This window comes from Primulina huaijiensis, chromosome 9 (assembly GCF_012295235.1).
Source record: "Primulina huaijiensis isolate GDHJ02 chromosome 9, ASM1229523v2, whole genome shotgun sequence".
Taxonomy (NCBI): domain Eukaryota; kingdom Viridiplantae; phylum Streptophyta; class Magnoliopsida; order Lamiales; family Gesneriaceae; genus Primulina; species Primulina huaijiensis.
The window spans coordinates 6735556-6750553 of NC_133314.1; positions in this window are offsets into that span (position 1 = coordinate 6735556).

Consider the following 14998-nt stretch of genomic DNA (forward strand, 5'->3'; position numbering starts at 1 on the left):
TTACTCAACCCTTTTAGGACCCATGATCACTTCCCTACAGCCTCACACGGCCTAAACCTCCCTATACCCCAAAATCGAAACCCTAGTTACATGAAAACCCAAATTTCGTTCAGCATGCTTCTCCATCTTGTCCAGCGCATACACATGCATTTAAAGACCCTTAAACACATTAAAATTCATTCCTTCTGTTGAGTTCTTTATTTCAGAGTTTGAAAAATTAAGCGTGAAAAGATTGAACAACTGATCGAGAGAACTGAAAGTAATTGAACTGAAGATTCGAAAACTGATAGTTGCCCGAACTTAAGATTAATGTGTATATAAAGGCAACTGAACTATGCAGAGCTAATTGATCTAAGTAATTAACTTAACGATCAGTTAAGAATCATTTACGCAATGATCAGTTAAGACTGATCAGTTAATAGCAATCACTTGATCCTATCGGCTATGCCAACTGATGAATCAGCTTGACACGTCATCAGTTAAGGATGTAGTTATCAACCGAAAAATTGTACAAGAGCAGACTGCAACGTATAGTGGGAACGCTTCATTTCAGAAAAACTACAGTGTATGATTGTTAGAAGAATGTTGACATGGCTATACAACGGATATAAAGATTCAAAATGCATTCATTGTTACCGTTGGAAGCAAAACCTATAAATAGTCGAGAAGATCAGCGAGAGATAGTCACATAGTTACAAAAGTTTTCGAGCAATACAATCACGAACTCTGCACACATTCTTTCAGTTCAAGAGCTCACGCTCATTATTTACTTTCATAGTTTTCAGGCTATAACTTGAGCTTAAAGCACAAACACTCACTGTTATATTATTCGATCTTGTAAAGATCAGTCGTGCTAAGAAAGTTACATATCAGTTAGTTACTGATAAGTTGCATTGATACTAAGAGTTTCAGCCTTAGCAGTATTAAGTCCAAACTGAAGTGGGTTTGAACAATTCTTTGTATAGATCAAAGTCTTTTAGTTAATATCTTATCTTCGAGATAGAAAGGTGACATATGAGTATTTGAAATCTCCGAACATCCAGAAATCTCGTGTTCTTCCCTTATCAGTTTTTATTCTATTTATTTTTCAGTTATTTATGCACTTTTATCAAGTTAACTGATAGACACTGACAATAAGATTCGCGAATTCAGTTTATCACTAAACTGATTCATAAAATTGAAGAAGAAGTGAAAATTGTAAAGTGTTTATTCAACCCCTCTTCTAAAGACTTTTTCACTCCCAACCGATCCTAACAAGTGGTATTAGAGTAGTTGAATCTTGTTTCTGAATATTTCATATCTACAAATCTGATTACCATGTCTTCTTTCAATAAAATCCCAATGTTTTCCAGAGAGGACTTTGACGACTGAAATATTAGAATGTAGGCTCATCTAGCTGCACAAGATGATGATATATGGTACGTCATAACTGACGGACCAATGAAAATACTAAAAGCAAATACAGCAGTGGCTATAATTGATGGTGCTCCTCATCGCATCGAGAAACCACGTGAAGAATGGAAATCTAAAGATAAAAAAAGCCAATTTGGATAATGTGGCCAAAGATATTCTGTACAAGACACTGGATAAAATCACATTCAGTAAAATAAAGATGTGGAGAACAACGAAAGAGATCTGGGAGAAATTGATCCAACTGTGCGAAGAAAATAAGCAAACAAAAGAAAATAAACTCTCATTTGCTGTTCAGAAATTTGACAATATTAAAATGAAGACCGAGAGTCTATGAACGAATATGATGAGAGAGTCAGCGACATCATAAATGAACTGAATGCACTTGGAAAAGTGTATTCAAACAAAGAAGTTGCGCTGAAGGTGGTCTGAGGTCTTCCCAAGGAGTGAGATGTTAAGACCATGGCCATGAGAGAATCAAAGAACCTGAATAAGGTGGAACTACATGATTTATTTGCTGATCTAAAAGCCTATGAGTTTGAATTGCGAACAAGAGAAGGAGAACCTTCTACACCAGCAGCTACAATGGCTCTTAGTGCTCAGAAACTGGAACCAACTGGTTCAGCTGAGAAAACGGTAGATCAGTTAAGTAATGACGCAATGTCAATATTTGGGAAGAAGTTTGGAAAATTCATGAGGAGAAATCAAGGTTCTTACCAACGAAACTATCAGAAGAGCAATTCCAAGGAAGAACCAAACTCTTGCTTTAACTGTGGAAAGCAAGGTCATTTCATTGCTGACTGTCCAAAACCAAAGAAGGACAACAGACATTCAACTGATAAAGGCAAGAAATCAGTTGATTGCAAGATAAGAGACATGAATGACAAAAGGTCATTCAAGAAGAAACATGAAGTACTGCTGGCTGAAGATAGCAAATCTAAATGGGCAGAGACTCACAGTGAAAGGCCAGACTCAGAAAGCTCAGTCATCTCTAGTGATGATGAATATGAAGTTAAATGCTTAATAGCAAATGAGGCAGAACTGGAGTCTACAAGTGAACAGGTATTTGGCTTTAGCTCTATTGATTTTACACGAGAAGAACTCATTGACACTTTGCATGACATGGTGAATGAGTATCACAAACTTGCTCGCTCATTTGAAAAAGCCAAAGCTAAGCAAACTGATCCCATAGACAACAAAACTGAAATTGATGAGTCAGCTGAACTGTTGAGTCTAGAAAGAGAAATTGCAAAGCGAAAGGCACTCTTTGATTCATCAGTTGAAAAATGAAATATCAAAACAAACTGATCTGATTCAAGCTTGGAATAAGTCATCAGTCACTCTGACTGAAATGTAGATTTTGCAAAAATCGGTTACTAATAGAACTTGTTTAGGCTTCAATAGCATTGAAGAAACCTCTGTAAGTGATGCAATGCCCAAGTTGAATGAACACAAAGGGAAATGCATTAACTTTGTAAAATCAACAGTGGTACAAGAAATCTTTGAACCAAGTAAACTCATTGTCCAACCGATTGAACATAAGAACAAAGCTAAACAGTTTGGAATTGGTTATAGGCCGAGTTCAACTGATTCAAAAAGATGGTCACCTAAAAGTTTCAGCTACAAAAATCAAAACTCTAAGGATAAATATTGCAATTATTATAACTGTAAGCAAGTTCAACAGAGATATCGGGAAAACAAGAAGTTGAAAAAGGTGAACAATCATGCTATTTCATCCACGCATCACACACCTAGTACACACAAGCCAGGAAAAACCATTTGGAACATAGCAACTGGAAAGTCAGTTAGACTAATCCAAGTCTGAGTTCCTAAAGGACTAATCAGTTTAGGACCCAAATAGATATGGGTACCAAAATTATTCATTGAGTGTGATTGCAGGTGATAGATACATCAACCATAAATCAACTTGGTATCTGGACAGTGGTTGCTCGCGACATATGACAGGGGATGCTGAACTGTTATCCCAACTGATCAAAAGTACTGGTCCAAACATCAGTTTTGGGGACAACTATAAAGGTAGAATTGTGGGTAAGAGTAAGCAGGCACACAAAATGTGGGCTTATGGTATGCTAAAGACTCCGCTTTCAACTTAGTTGGATATTCAGATGCAGATTATACAAGATGTAAGCTTGATCGTAAAAGCATCAGTGGATCATGTCAGTTTCTAGGAGACAGACTGATCTCATGATTCATCAAGAAACAAACATCCATAGCTACTTCCACAACTAAAGCAGAACATTTAGTTGCTGGAAGCTGCTGCGCTCAACTGCTCTAGATTCTACAAAAACTAAAGCATTATGGAATTATTGCAGAGGAATCACCAATCTTCTGTATAATACAAGCACGATTGCGATTACATACAATCCAGTTCTTTACTCCAGAACAAAACACATTGATGTCAGACATCACTTCATTAGAGATCATGCTTTGAAGAAAGCAATAAAGCTGGAGTATATTTCAACTGAACAACAAGCTGTTGAAATCTTCACTAAGCCACTTCCAGAGACTAAATTTTCTTACTTTCAAAATATTCTTGGTTTAATTGATCCGTCTTAATATTATTCGCTTTATTATTTACTCTTGTGGATTATTCATAAATTACCAGTTTATATGCAAAATATAACGAAGAAGTAAAAGAAATACAGAAATAAACATAATAAAAATTTTATTCATAATAATTGCGGCGTACAAAGGAGATTTTTTTTTACTACGGACCTCCAAGAGGACAACCACATGGTTATTCCTCCAGTAGAGGTCCTTAGGAAGTCTTCTGAGATAGCAATCTTTCTCAGAGTCTTCCGCTCCTTGAAGAGCATCAGAAGGTAGACACCTTCTTCAGTGAAGATTTCTACATTATCGGAGATACAATGACGCCGCCGATACTTAAAGGATTGTTGCCACTCTTTTGGGAGTAGCAACAAGCTCTTCCTCTGAGAAAGACTAGAGGTCCTGGATTTTCATCCAGAACAACAGTATCTTCTCAAAGACATTGTCCTCCATTGCGATCTTTCTCGCAGCTATGGCTGATTCCATATACTCTGCTGCCAGATCCGGCTACTTTGAACTTCCTGCTTTGTCCATTGCTATTTTCTCAAATTGCTTTATCTGCTGATACTTGGTGACTAACCTTGCTACTCTTATTTATAGCCAAGTTTCGAGGCATCTGAAGAGACAATCATTATCCCTGACGATTCATCTTTTGAGAATAAGATTTCTTTTATATTTACGCATTTATCATCACCATCGTTTTATTTTCCAGAATAAAATTTTTTTATTTATGCATTTATTTAGGGGGAATGACGATATTTAACTAATTAACTGATAAGACAATAGTCGGTACATCTTCAACTGAGCTGATTCAGTTCTCAACTGATCACTTAGTTATTAACATAACTGATCTTATCCATAAGTTAATTAATTAAACAAAACTAAATATTCCATATTAAATGATGGGACTGATTTGATTACACATTTAATTATGTCCTTCATTAAATATAAATTGAACACGTGGCTCTATGTAGTCCAAGTATTTTTGTTCACAATTACACATGACGTACACACGTTTTTAACTCAATTTATCTCGGACTGACGCGTGTCCAAAAATTCGAACAGTCACCAACATAAGAAAAGAACCCGCTTAATTTCAGTTGCTTACGAGCATTTTGATTCACTGAGCATATCAACTATCAAAGCTTTCCCTTACATAGATTCTCAAAACTACTAATAAAATGGCAACTTCAGTTCCCACTTACATGCTCAATGCTATGGCTATTGACTTCGATTCAGTTCTTTCTGTTAAAGATGAATTTGTTCAAAGCATTTTTCTGAAGTTGGAAGCTGCTGGCTTAAGGAAATTTCTTGGGTCATCCACTTTGGAAATTTATTCAAAAGAGGTTCAAGATTTCTACAATAACAGCTTCGTCTTTGCTGATGGCAACAACACATTATTGATTATTGATGAAGAATCGTTTGGCACACTCTTCCAACTGCCTTCAGATGGTATTTCACACTTCTCTGAAGTAAAATCTGCTGACATTGAGAAGATGCAAACAATTTTCTCTGTTGCTGAGAAAAATTTATAAGTTTCTGATCCCAAGAAGGAGCTGAAGTATGTATATCAGTTGCTGGTGGACATAGTAGCAAAGGGTATTCCCGCCAAGGCAGGTTCCTTTGCTGCCCCCCTCAGTCTTGAAAAATTTCAAATCATGGCCGCTCTAGTAAATGGACGCAAGATGAACTGGTCAGCCATCCTATTCACCATTCTGAAGAACATGGTCCAGTCATCCATACACTCCAAAGGGTATGCGATGCAAATCAGTTACCTTCTTAAGCACAAAGGTTTGGTGGATGATTCAGCTGAAAAATCATCCAAATTCAAAATCTTCACTGCGAAGAATGTTCAGCCACCCAAGACAAAGCTGGACATAACTCCCGAGCAGTTTTTAAAAATCAAAAAGGAGATTGAGACGCAGGCAGCTCCCAAACAAATCAAGAAGACAAAGGGCTTGGTTAAACCAAAGAAAACAATCAAGAGAAAATTGATTGTGAGCGAATCTGAAACTGAATTGGAGAAAATCTCTTCTCCGAAAATCATGAAAAAGCGAAAGACCCAGAAAAACAAACCAGCTACCGCTGTCAAAGCCATCTCAGCTGAAAGACTAAAGCCAACTGTAGCTCAACAACCTATCAAAGCCATACCAATCAGAGCCTTTCCAATTGCTTCATCAACTGAATCTCCGCAACCTCCTCCAACTGGTCCCTCCAAGAAAATTATCACTGAATCTAGTGATAAAACTACACGAGTCTGAGTGAGAGCACCACTTATCACGATCACCAGATTTACTACTCTGCCTGCTCCCAGAACAAAGGGTGTGGTGATACGTGAAAACCTGGATTCAACAACATCAGGGCTGAGCCTTACTCGTGCCCTCACTGACCCGAAAAGAAATGACAAGATAATTGAAGAGCCCCGACCAACCAATGCGATTCAGACTCATATTGATTTAATATGGCAAGATGTAAATGAGTTTTCTGAATCAAAGCTAAAGGCTTACAATGAATGGGTCAGATTCAGGACTGAAGTGTTTGCCAAGAAATTGCAGAAGGCAAAAGTTCTGGATAAATTCATCGCTTTAGAAACAATAGTCCTCAAAGTAGTGAAAGCTGCTACGATTGCTTAGCCGCTGGAGAGGAAAAATTATCTCATTGATCAGATGCGTGCCAAAAAGCTAGCTCAAATCATAGCTCAGCTACGCACAAACTTTGATCCTATTAGTCCAACTGTCTTCATTGACAAAAAAGTTTATGACCAGTTAGACTCGGATCTTCTCACGTTGCAGATGAAGATCAAAGACTGAGAAATGAGTTAACAATTGATTATTCCATCAATTTCTCAGAGCTCATCCTCAGAAGAGCAGGCTGTACAGTCAACTCATTAGCCAGAGTCATCCAAGGAAGCAGTTGCTGAAAAATCTGAGCAAGCAACCGATTCTTCTTCAAAGGATGCTAAACCATTCTCTTCTGTTCCTATATCTCCTCCGGCAAGTCTTCAACTTTACACTGAAGCTGAGTTGTCATTAGAAAATGTTGATGAAGTGATAATATCAGTTGCTGCTGACATCCAGTTGAATGTTTTAACTGAAGAAACAGTTGAAGACCAGAGTAAAAGTGAGCAAATAGCGTCAGAGGCTATTTTAGAAGAAATTCTAGAACCTGTTCAGTTGCCTGCCACGACTGAACAAATGGTCCAAGCTGAAGCTGACATGGTCTAGTTGCATTCTGAATCAACTGAAGAAGTGCCAACTGAAGTCTCAGCAGATAAACCAACTGAAGAGCCTACCAGCTCAACTGTTGCTCAGTTTTCTGCTCCTCCTCAAGAACCTCAACAGGAGGTAGCTGAAGAAATTGTTATAGAAGTGGTTACAGTTGTGACTGAATCAACACATAGGGCCTTGGTGATTTTTAATGAAGCAGACAAGATGCAAGAACCAGAATCATCTGGAGCTCTGTCTCCTCAGATACCAATGGCTACTGATACTATGATAGAAGACATTCAGTCCAACCTTCACCATTTAATGTCATCTATTTCTAATGTAAAGTTAACCCAATTGTTGTACACTTTAAAGATTGATTCTTTCAAGGAATATACAATGAAGAACCTACAGCAGGTTACAAAGGATATCACTTCCTTATTTCTCCAACTAGATCAATTAAGGAAAGACCGAGTGACAGTTCCAACACATTTCCAAACTCAAGACATGTTCACAAATCGCATTGAGTTTTTGGAAACTGTAGTGACAAAGAGAATGGATCTGATGTAAGAACAAGATTTGAATGCTATATCCAATGTCACATCGGAAGTCCGTATATTATCCAGAAAAGTTGAGGGTTTGACAAAAAGGGGGAAGAGGAAGAAAAACAGCAGGAAAGGCCAAGTCAACCGACTGATCAAGGACCAGCTGATAAAAGAGCAAAGACATGAAGAAGTCCTTATGTTAGAAGACCTTCTTAATATTCAGTTGAGAATTTTTGCAGATTTTCAATTAATTAAAAGATTTTTTATTCTTTGTACAAATCTGTACATTGAAAGAGTCTTCAATAAATTATCTACAAGAATTCAGTTTAATCAGTTCATATATTCCAGGTTTTGTAAAACTCCTAAAAAAGGGATATTGTTGGAAACTTAATTTCGGAGTTTGAAAAAATGAGCGTGAATAGATTAAACAACTGATCAAGGAAACTAAAGCTAACTGAACTAAAAGTTTCGTAATTGATAGTTGCCCGAACTGAAGATAAATATATAATCAAGGGCAACTGAATTGATATCAGCTAACTGAAGCCGTGTGGTCAACTGAAGGATCAGTTAGGAACTGATCAGTTACACAACCATCAGTTTATCCTGTCGGCTTAAAAGGGATAAACTAAGTCATCGGCTTTACACGTCATCAGTTAAAGAACGTAGCTATCAAACGACAATTGTACAAAAGCAGACTGCAACATGTAATGGTGTTGGAAACTAAGTTTCGGTTGTTTGACAAACTGAAAGGCTAAAAGATCGAATTAACTGATCATACAAACTAAACATAATTGGACGCCTCAACTGAATCCAGCAACTCAACTATCCGACCAACTGATCTACGTAACTGGTCGCGCAGTCAACTGACTGCAGTTGTGGACCTTATCAACTTCTACCATTCAGCTGATCTTTCAGCTGGACACGTCAACAGTTGAAAACGACCACCAACAAATAGTACAACAGTCTGCAACTGTTAGTGGGAACGCTGCATTACAGAAAAACCGCACTATTCTATTGGAAGAGGAATTTTGACGTGGCACATCAACGGATAGAAAGTTTAAACCGCATTCAATATTACTGTTGGAGGGAAGCCTATAAATAGCAGAGAGAAGCAGCTAAAGAAGTTACGAAACTTTGCAATCAGTTGCAAAGAGTGAATGAGCAATCTTTCTTACTGTTACTCTGCTGAAACTTACGCTCACACTTATTATATACATTCATAGCTGTTAGGCTATCTTTCGAGCAATTTAGCACATTGTGCTTACTGTGAGACTTGATCCTAGATATCAGTTGCGTTAAGTTTTTCAATCGAGCAAATTGAGTTGTAAACTAAGAGTTTCAATTTTGGCATTGTTAAGTTCAAATTGAAGTGGGTTTGTACAAGTCTTGTATTGATCAAAGTCTTTTAGTGAAAATCCTATCTTCGTGATAGAAGGGGTGACATAGGCATAATTGAAATCTCCGAATATCCAGAAACAAACCTTGTGCATCTCTTACAAGTTTTTCAGTTATTATATTCTATTTTTCAGTCAGTTATATTCCACACTTAACTGTTAACTGACTGTGATCTACTGACAAGATTTTGAGAATCAGTTTCTCATCAAACTGCTTCAAACCTTCGAGAAAGAGTCAAAAACCGTGAGTGTTTATTCAACCCCCCCCTTCTAAACACTCCTTATCCTTTAACCGATCCTATCAAGTGGTATCAGAGCTATTTTGATCTTGTCCTTGAATATTCTTATCCACGAAACTGATCATTATGACTTCATTCAACAAGATTCCTATGTTCTCCAGAGAAGACTTTGATGACTGAAAAATCAGAATACATGCTCACCTAGCTGCACAAGATGACGATATGTGGTACGTCATTACTGATGGACCTATGAAGATATTAAAAGCCAATACAGCTGTTTCCATAACTGATGGGGCACCTCATCGAATAGAAAAGCCTAGAAAAGAATGGACAGCTGAGGATAAAAGAAAAGTCAACTTGGATAATGTGGCGAATGATATCTTATATAAAACGCTGGATAAAGTCACTTTCAGAAAAATCAAAATGTGCAAAACAACTAAGGAAATATGGGATAAACTGATACAGCTGTGTGAAGGAAACGAGCAGACTAAAGAGAATAAGTTATCAGTTGTTGTTCAAAAATTTGATAACATTAAGATGAGAGCTGGAGAATCAATGCATGAATACGATGAAAGAGTCGGTTGCATTATCAATGAGTTAAATGCACTTGGAAATGTGTATTCCAACAAAGAGGTTGCACTGAAAGTTGTCAGGGGTCTTCCCAATGAGTGGGATGTTAACAACATGGTGATGAGGGAGTCAAAGGACCTAAACAAGGTTGAGCTCCATGACCTGTTTGCTGATCTGAAGGCTTATGAGTTTGAGCTGCAGATTAGAGAAGGAGAACCCTCAACACCAGCAGCTACAACTGTTTTAACTGATGTCAGACTAGAAACAACTGGTTCAGTTGACAAATCTGCCGATCAGCTGAACAATGATGCAATGTCATTGTTTTTCAAAAAGTTTGGAAGGATTATGAGGAAGAATCAAGGAAACTTTCGGAAGCAATACGAGAGAAACAATTCCAAAGAAGAACCGTATACTTGCTACAACTGTGGTAAAGCTGGTCATTTCATAGCAGACTATCCTAAGCCAAAGATGGACAGCCGAGGTTCAGCTGAAAGACGGAAAAGCCCTATGAGTACAAAAGAAGGACCAAGGATGACAAAAAGACATTCAAAAAGAAGCATGAGGTACTTTTAGTTGAGGAAAGCAAATCTAAGTGGGCAGAAACTGACAGTGGGGATTAAGAGCCTGAAACCTCATGCAGTTCAAGAAAAAAAAAAAAAGAAGTCAAATGATTGATGGATGACAATGAAGAACTGGAATCAGCAAGTGAACATGTATTTGATTTCAGCTCTACTGATTTCACTCGTGAGGAACTCATTATCACGCTGCATGACATAGTAAATGAGAATCACAAACTTGCTCGATCATTTCAGAAGGTTAAAACTGAGCAAACTGATCCCAGTGACAACAAAACAGAAACTGATAAGTCAGCTGAACTGTTGAGTCTAAAAAGGGAGATTGCACAGCAAAAAGCTGAAATGATTGAAAATCAAGCCTTGATATGTCAGTTAAAAACTGAAATTTCAAAACACACTGAACTGATTCAAGCTTGGAACAAGTCTTCAGTTGCATTGACTGAAATGCAGAATTCTCAAAAATCTGTTGCTGATAAAACTGGTTTGGGTTTGAACAATCAAAATGAAAATTCTGCAAGTGATACACAGCCAAAGTTGAAAGAAAACAAAAGAAAGTATATTACCTTTGTAAAATCAGCTATGGTAAATGAATTCCCAAAACCTAGTAAACCAGCTGTTCAATTGACTGAAAGTAAGAACAAATGCAAACGGTATGGAATTGGATATAGCTCTGAGAGTACAACTGATGAAAGAAACTGGTCACCAAAACGATTCAGTCGCAAAAATCAGTACTCAATGAATGACTATTACAATTACTACAACTGTAAGCCGGTTCAGAAACGATATCAAAAGAATAGTCAGTTGAAGAAAGTTACAAATCATACTGTCTCATCCTCACACCACACACACATTGCCAAAAATCCGAGAAAGACTATTTGGAACACAGCGACTGGGGAAGTCAGTTAGACTGGCCCAAGTCTGGCTTCCTAAAGAACTAATCTGTTTAGGACCCAAATGAATATAGGTACCAAAATTATATATTGTGTGTGATTGCAGGTAACAGGTACAAGCAAAGAATCAACTTGGTATCTAGACAGTGGCTGTTCGCGGCACATGACAAGAGATGCAAGTTTTCTATCTCAACTGATCAAATATATTGGACCAAACATCAGTTTTGGAGACAACTCCAAAGGTAAAACAGTGGGTAAAGGTAAGCTTATCCATGGTAATTTCACCATTAAAGATGTTTTATTAGTTGAGAATCTTAAGTATAACTTGATTAGCATCAGTCAGTTATGCGATAATGGATTCTCAGTTCAGTTTGACAAACATTCATGTTCAGTCAAAGATTCAACTGATGAGGTCATCCTAACTGGCAAACGTTGTGGGAACACTTACAAAGTCAGTTGGAATGATCAACTTTATGCACCAGTTTGTTTTATTGCTTCAAATCATCTAAAAACTAGTTGTGGTATAAGAGACTAAACCATCTGAACTTTAAATCTATTGCATATCCGAGTAATCATGATCTTGTAACTGGTCTGCCCAAAATGGATTTTTCCAAAGATAAAATTTGTTCAGCATGTCAGTTTGGTAACAAGTAAGATCTTCTTTTAAAAACAAGGGTTATAAATCTTCTTCCCGATGCTTATAACTGTTACATATGGATCTTTTTGGTTAAATACTGGAAATGAGCTTAGGGAGAATGAAATACACCTTGGTGGTTGTAGATGATTTTTCAAGATTTACTTGGGTTATTTTTTTCAAATCCAAAAACCAAATTTCTGCACAACTGATCAAGCTTTTCGAAAGACTATTAAATGAAAAATCAGTTGGAATTGATAGAATCAGGTCTGACAGATGGACTGAATTCGTCAATCAAATTCTTTTAAATTTTTTAGAAAATACTGGAATTAAGCATGAGCTTTCAGCAGCTAGAACACCTCAGCAAAATGGTGTAGCTGAGAGAAGAAATCGGACCCTTAGAGAAGCTGCTAGAACAATGCTTGCTGATTCTGGTATTTCTCAAAGATTTTGGGCATAGGTAGTAAACACTGCATGTTATACTCAGAACAGATCAATGATTAATAAGAATCATATGAAAACACCTTTATGAGATCTGGCATGGAAGAAAAAGTGTAGTTTCTTATTTCAAAATATTTGGCTCCAGATGTTTTATTTTTGATAATGGCAAAAATCATTTAAAATCTTTTGATGTTAAATCTGCAGAGAGAATATTTCTTGGATATTCATCTTTTAGTAAAGCTTATAGAGTCTTCAACAAAAATACTTTAAATGTTGAAGAATCTATCCATGTTGTTTTTGATGAATCTGTACTAACTGATAAGCCAATTGATCCAGTTGAGCTAGTTGATAGATTTACAGATATCAGTTTGGAGGATGATAATGAAGAAGAAAATACTCAGTTGAAAACTGAAGCAGTTGCTAACTTGGATGCAACAAATACAGAGCACAGATGGAAGAAATCACATCCTCAAGAATTGGTAATAGGTAATCCATCTGATCCGGTAAAAACTCGCAATCAAATGCTTAATCTATTTATTCTTTCAGCTTTTGTTTCTCAACTGGAACCAAAGAAAGCATGATCTATTGGATAAAGGTTTTATTCGGCCGAGTTCTTCGCCTTGGGGAGCTCCGGTTCTTTTCGTCAAGAAGAAAGATGGGTCGTTGCGGCTGTGTATTGATTATAGAGAGATCAACAAAGTGACGATTAAGAATAAGTATCCGTTGCCACGGATAGATGACCTTTTTGACCAACTGCAAAGGGCTACAGTGTTCTCGAAGATTGATTGGCGATCTGGTTATTATCAGTTGAAGGTTAGGGAGTCTGATATCCCTAAGACGACGTTCCAGACCAGGTATGGTCACTATGAATTTCTTGTGATGTCTTTTGGTTTGACCAATGCTCCTTTAGTCTTCATGGATCTTATGAACCGTGTGTTCAAGCCGTATTTGGATAGCTTTGTCATTGTTTTTATCGATGACATTTTGATTTACTCCAAGACCAGAGAGCTTCATTCAGAGCACCTCAGAGTTGTTCTTCAGTTTCTGAGAGAGAAGAGGTNCAGGAGTTGAAAGATAAGTTGACGACAGCTCCAGTACTTGCGTTGCCCAGTGGTTCAGAGGACTTTGTTGTTTTTACCGATGCGTCGAAGAAGGGCCTCGGTGCAGTGTTGATGCAACGAGGTAAAGTTATAGCCTATGCTTCTCGCCAGTTGAAGGATTACGAGAAGAATTATCCTACGCATGATTTGGAGCTGGCAGCTGTGGTTTTCGCCCTGAAAATCTGGAGACATTATTTGTATGGCGAAAAGTGTGAAATTTTCACAGACCACAAGAGTTTAAAGTATTTGTTTTCACAGAAAGAACTTAATATGCGACAGAGACGGTGGTTAGAGCTTGTCAAAGACTATGATGTGACTATTAGTTATCACCCAAGGAAGGCGAATGTTGTAGCGGATGCATTGAGCCGTAAGTCGAGTTCTTCTTTGAGTTCTATGATTCAGCAGCCGTTGTTGTTAGATTTGCAGCGAGAGGAGATAGCTTTGGTGGTTCCTGGAACCATTGCTCGTTTTTTAGCGTTGGTTATTCGGGCTACATTAACGGACAGGATCCGTAGAGAGCAGGCTATTGATGTTCAGTTGTTAGAGTTGAGAGCTAGAGCAGAGGAGAGAGGTAATTCAGAGTTCGCGACGAATAGAGATGGTTTGGTGACATTTAGAGGCCGTATTTGCATTCCTGCTGGAGATGATATTCGGCAAGACGTCTTGACAGAGGCACATACCGCGCCATACTCGATACATCAAGGTAGCACTAAAATGTATCAGGATCTTCGTAGACTCTATTGGTGGCCCGATATGAAGAAAGATATTGCCATGTTTATTTCTCAGTGCCTAACTTGTCAGCAGGTGAAGATCGGGCACCAGAGACCTGCTGGGACATTGCTATCATTGCCGATTCCTCAATGGAAATGGAAGCACATTACGATGGATTTCGTGACTGGTCTTCCCAGAACGCAGAAAGGTTTTAACTCTATTTGGGTTATTGTTGATCGATTGACCAAGTCAGCGCATTTTCTTCCAGTCAAGAAGACATATTCCATGAACCAGTATGCCGAAGAGTACATAGAAGAGATTGTTAGACTTCATGGTGTTCCTGTGTCGAGCGTGTCTGATCGTGAGCCGAGATTGACTTCAGCGTTTGGGAAGAGTTTGCACAGAGCTATGGGTACACGGTTAGCATTTAGTACAGCATATCACCCCCAGAGCGATGGTCAATCAGAGAGAGTTATTCAGATTTTAGAGGAAATGCTCAGAGCTTGTACTCTCGATTATCCTGGTAGCTGGAATTCTAAATTGCCTCTTGTTGAGTTCACGTATAATAATAGCTACCAAGCGACAATTGGCATGGCACCGTATGAAGCACTTTATGGTAGGAAGTGTAGATCTCCCTTGTATTGGGATGAGATTGGTGAGAGGAAGATGCTGGGTCCAGAGTTAGTCCAACAGACTGCTGATGTTGTTGCTGTTATCC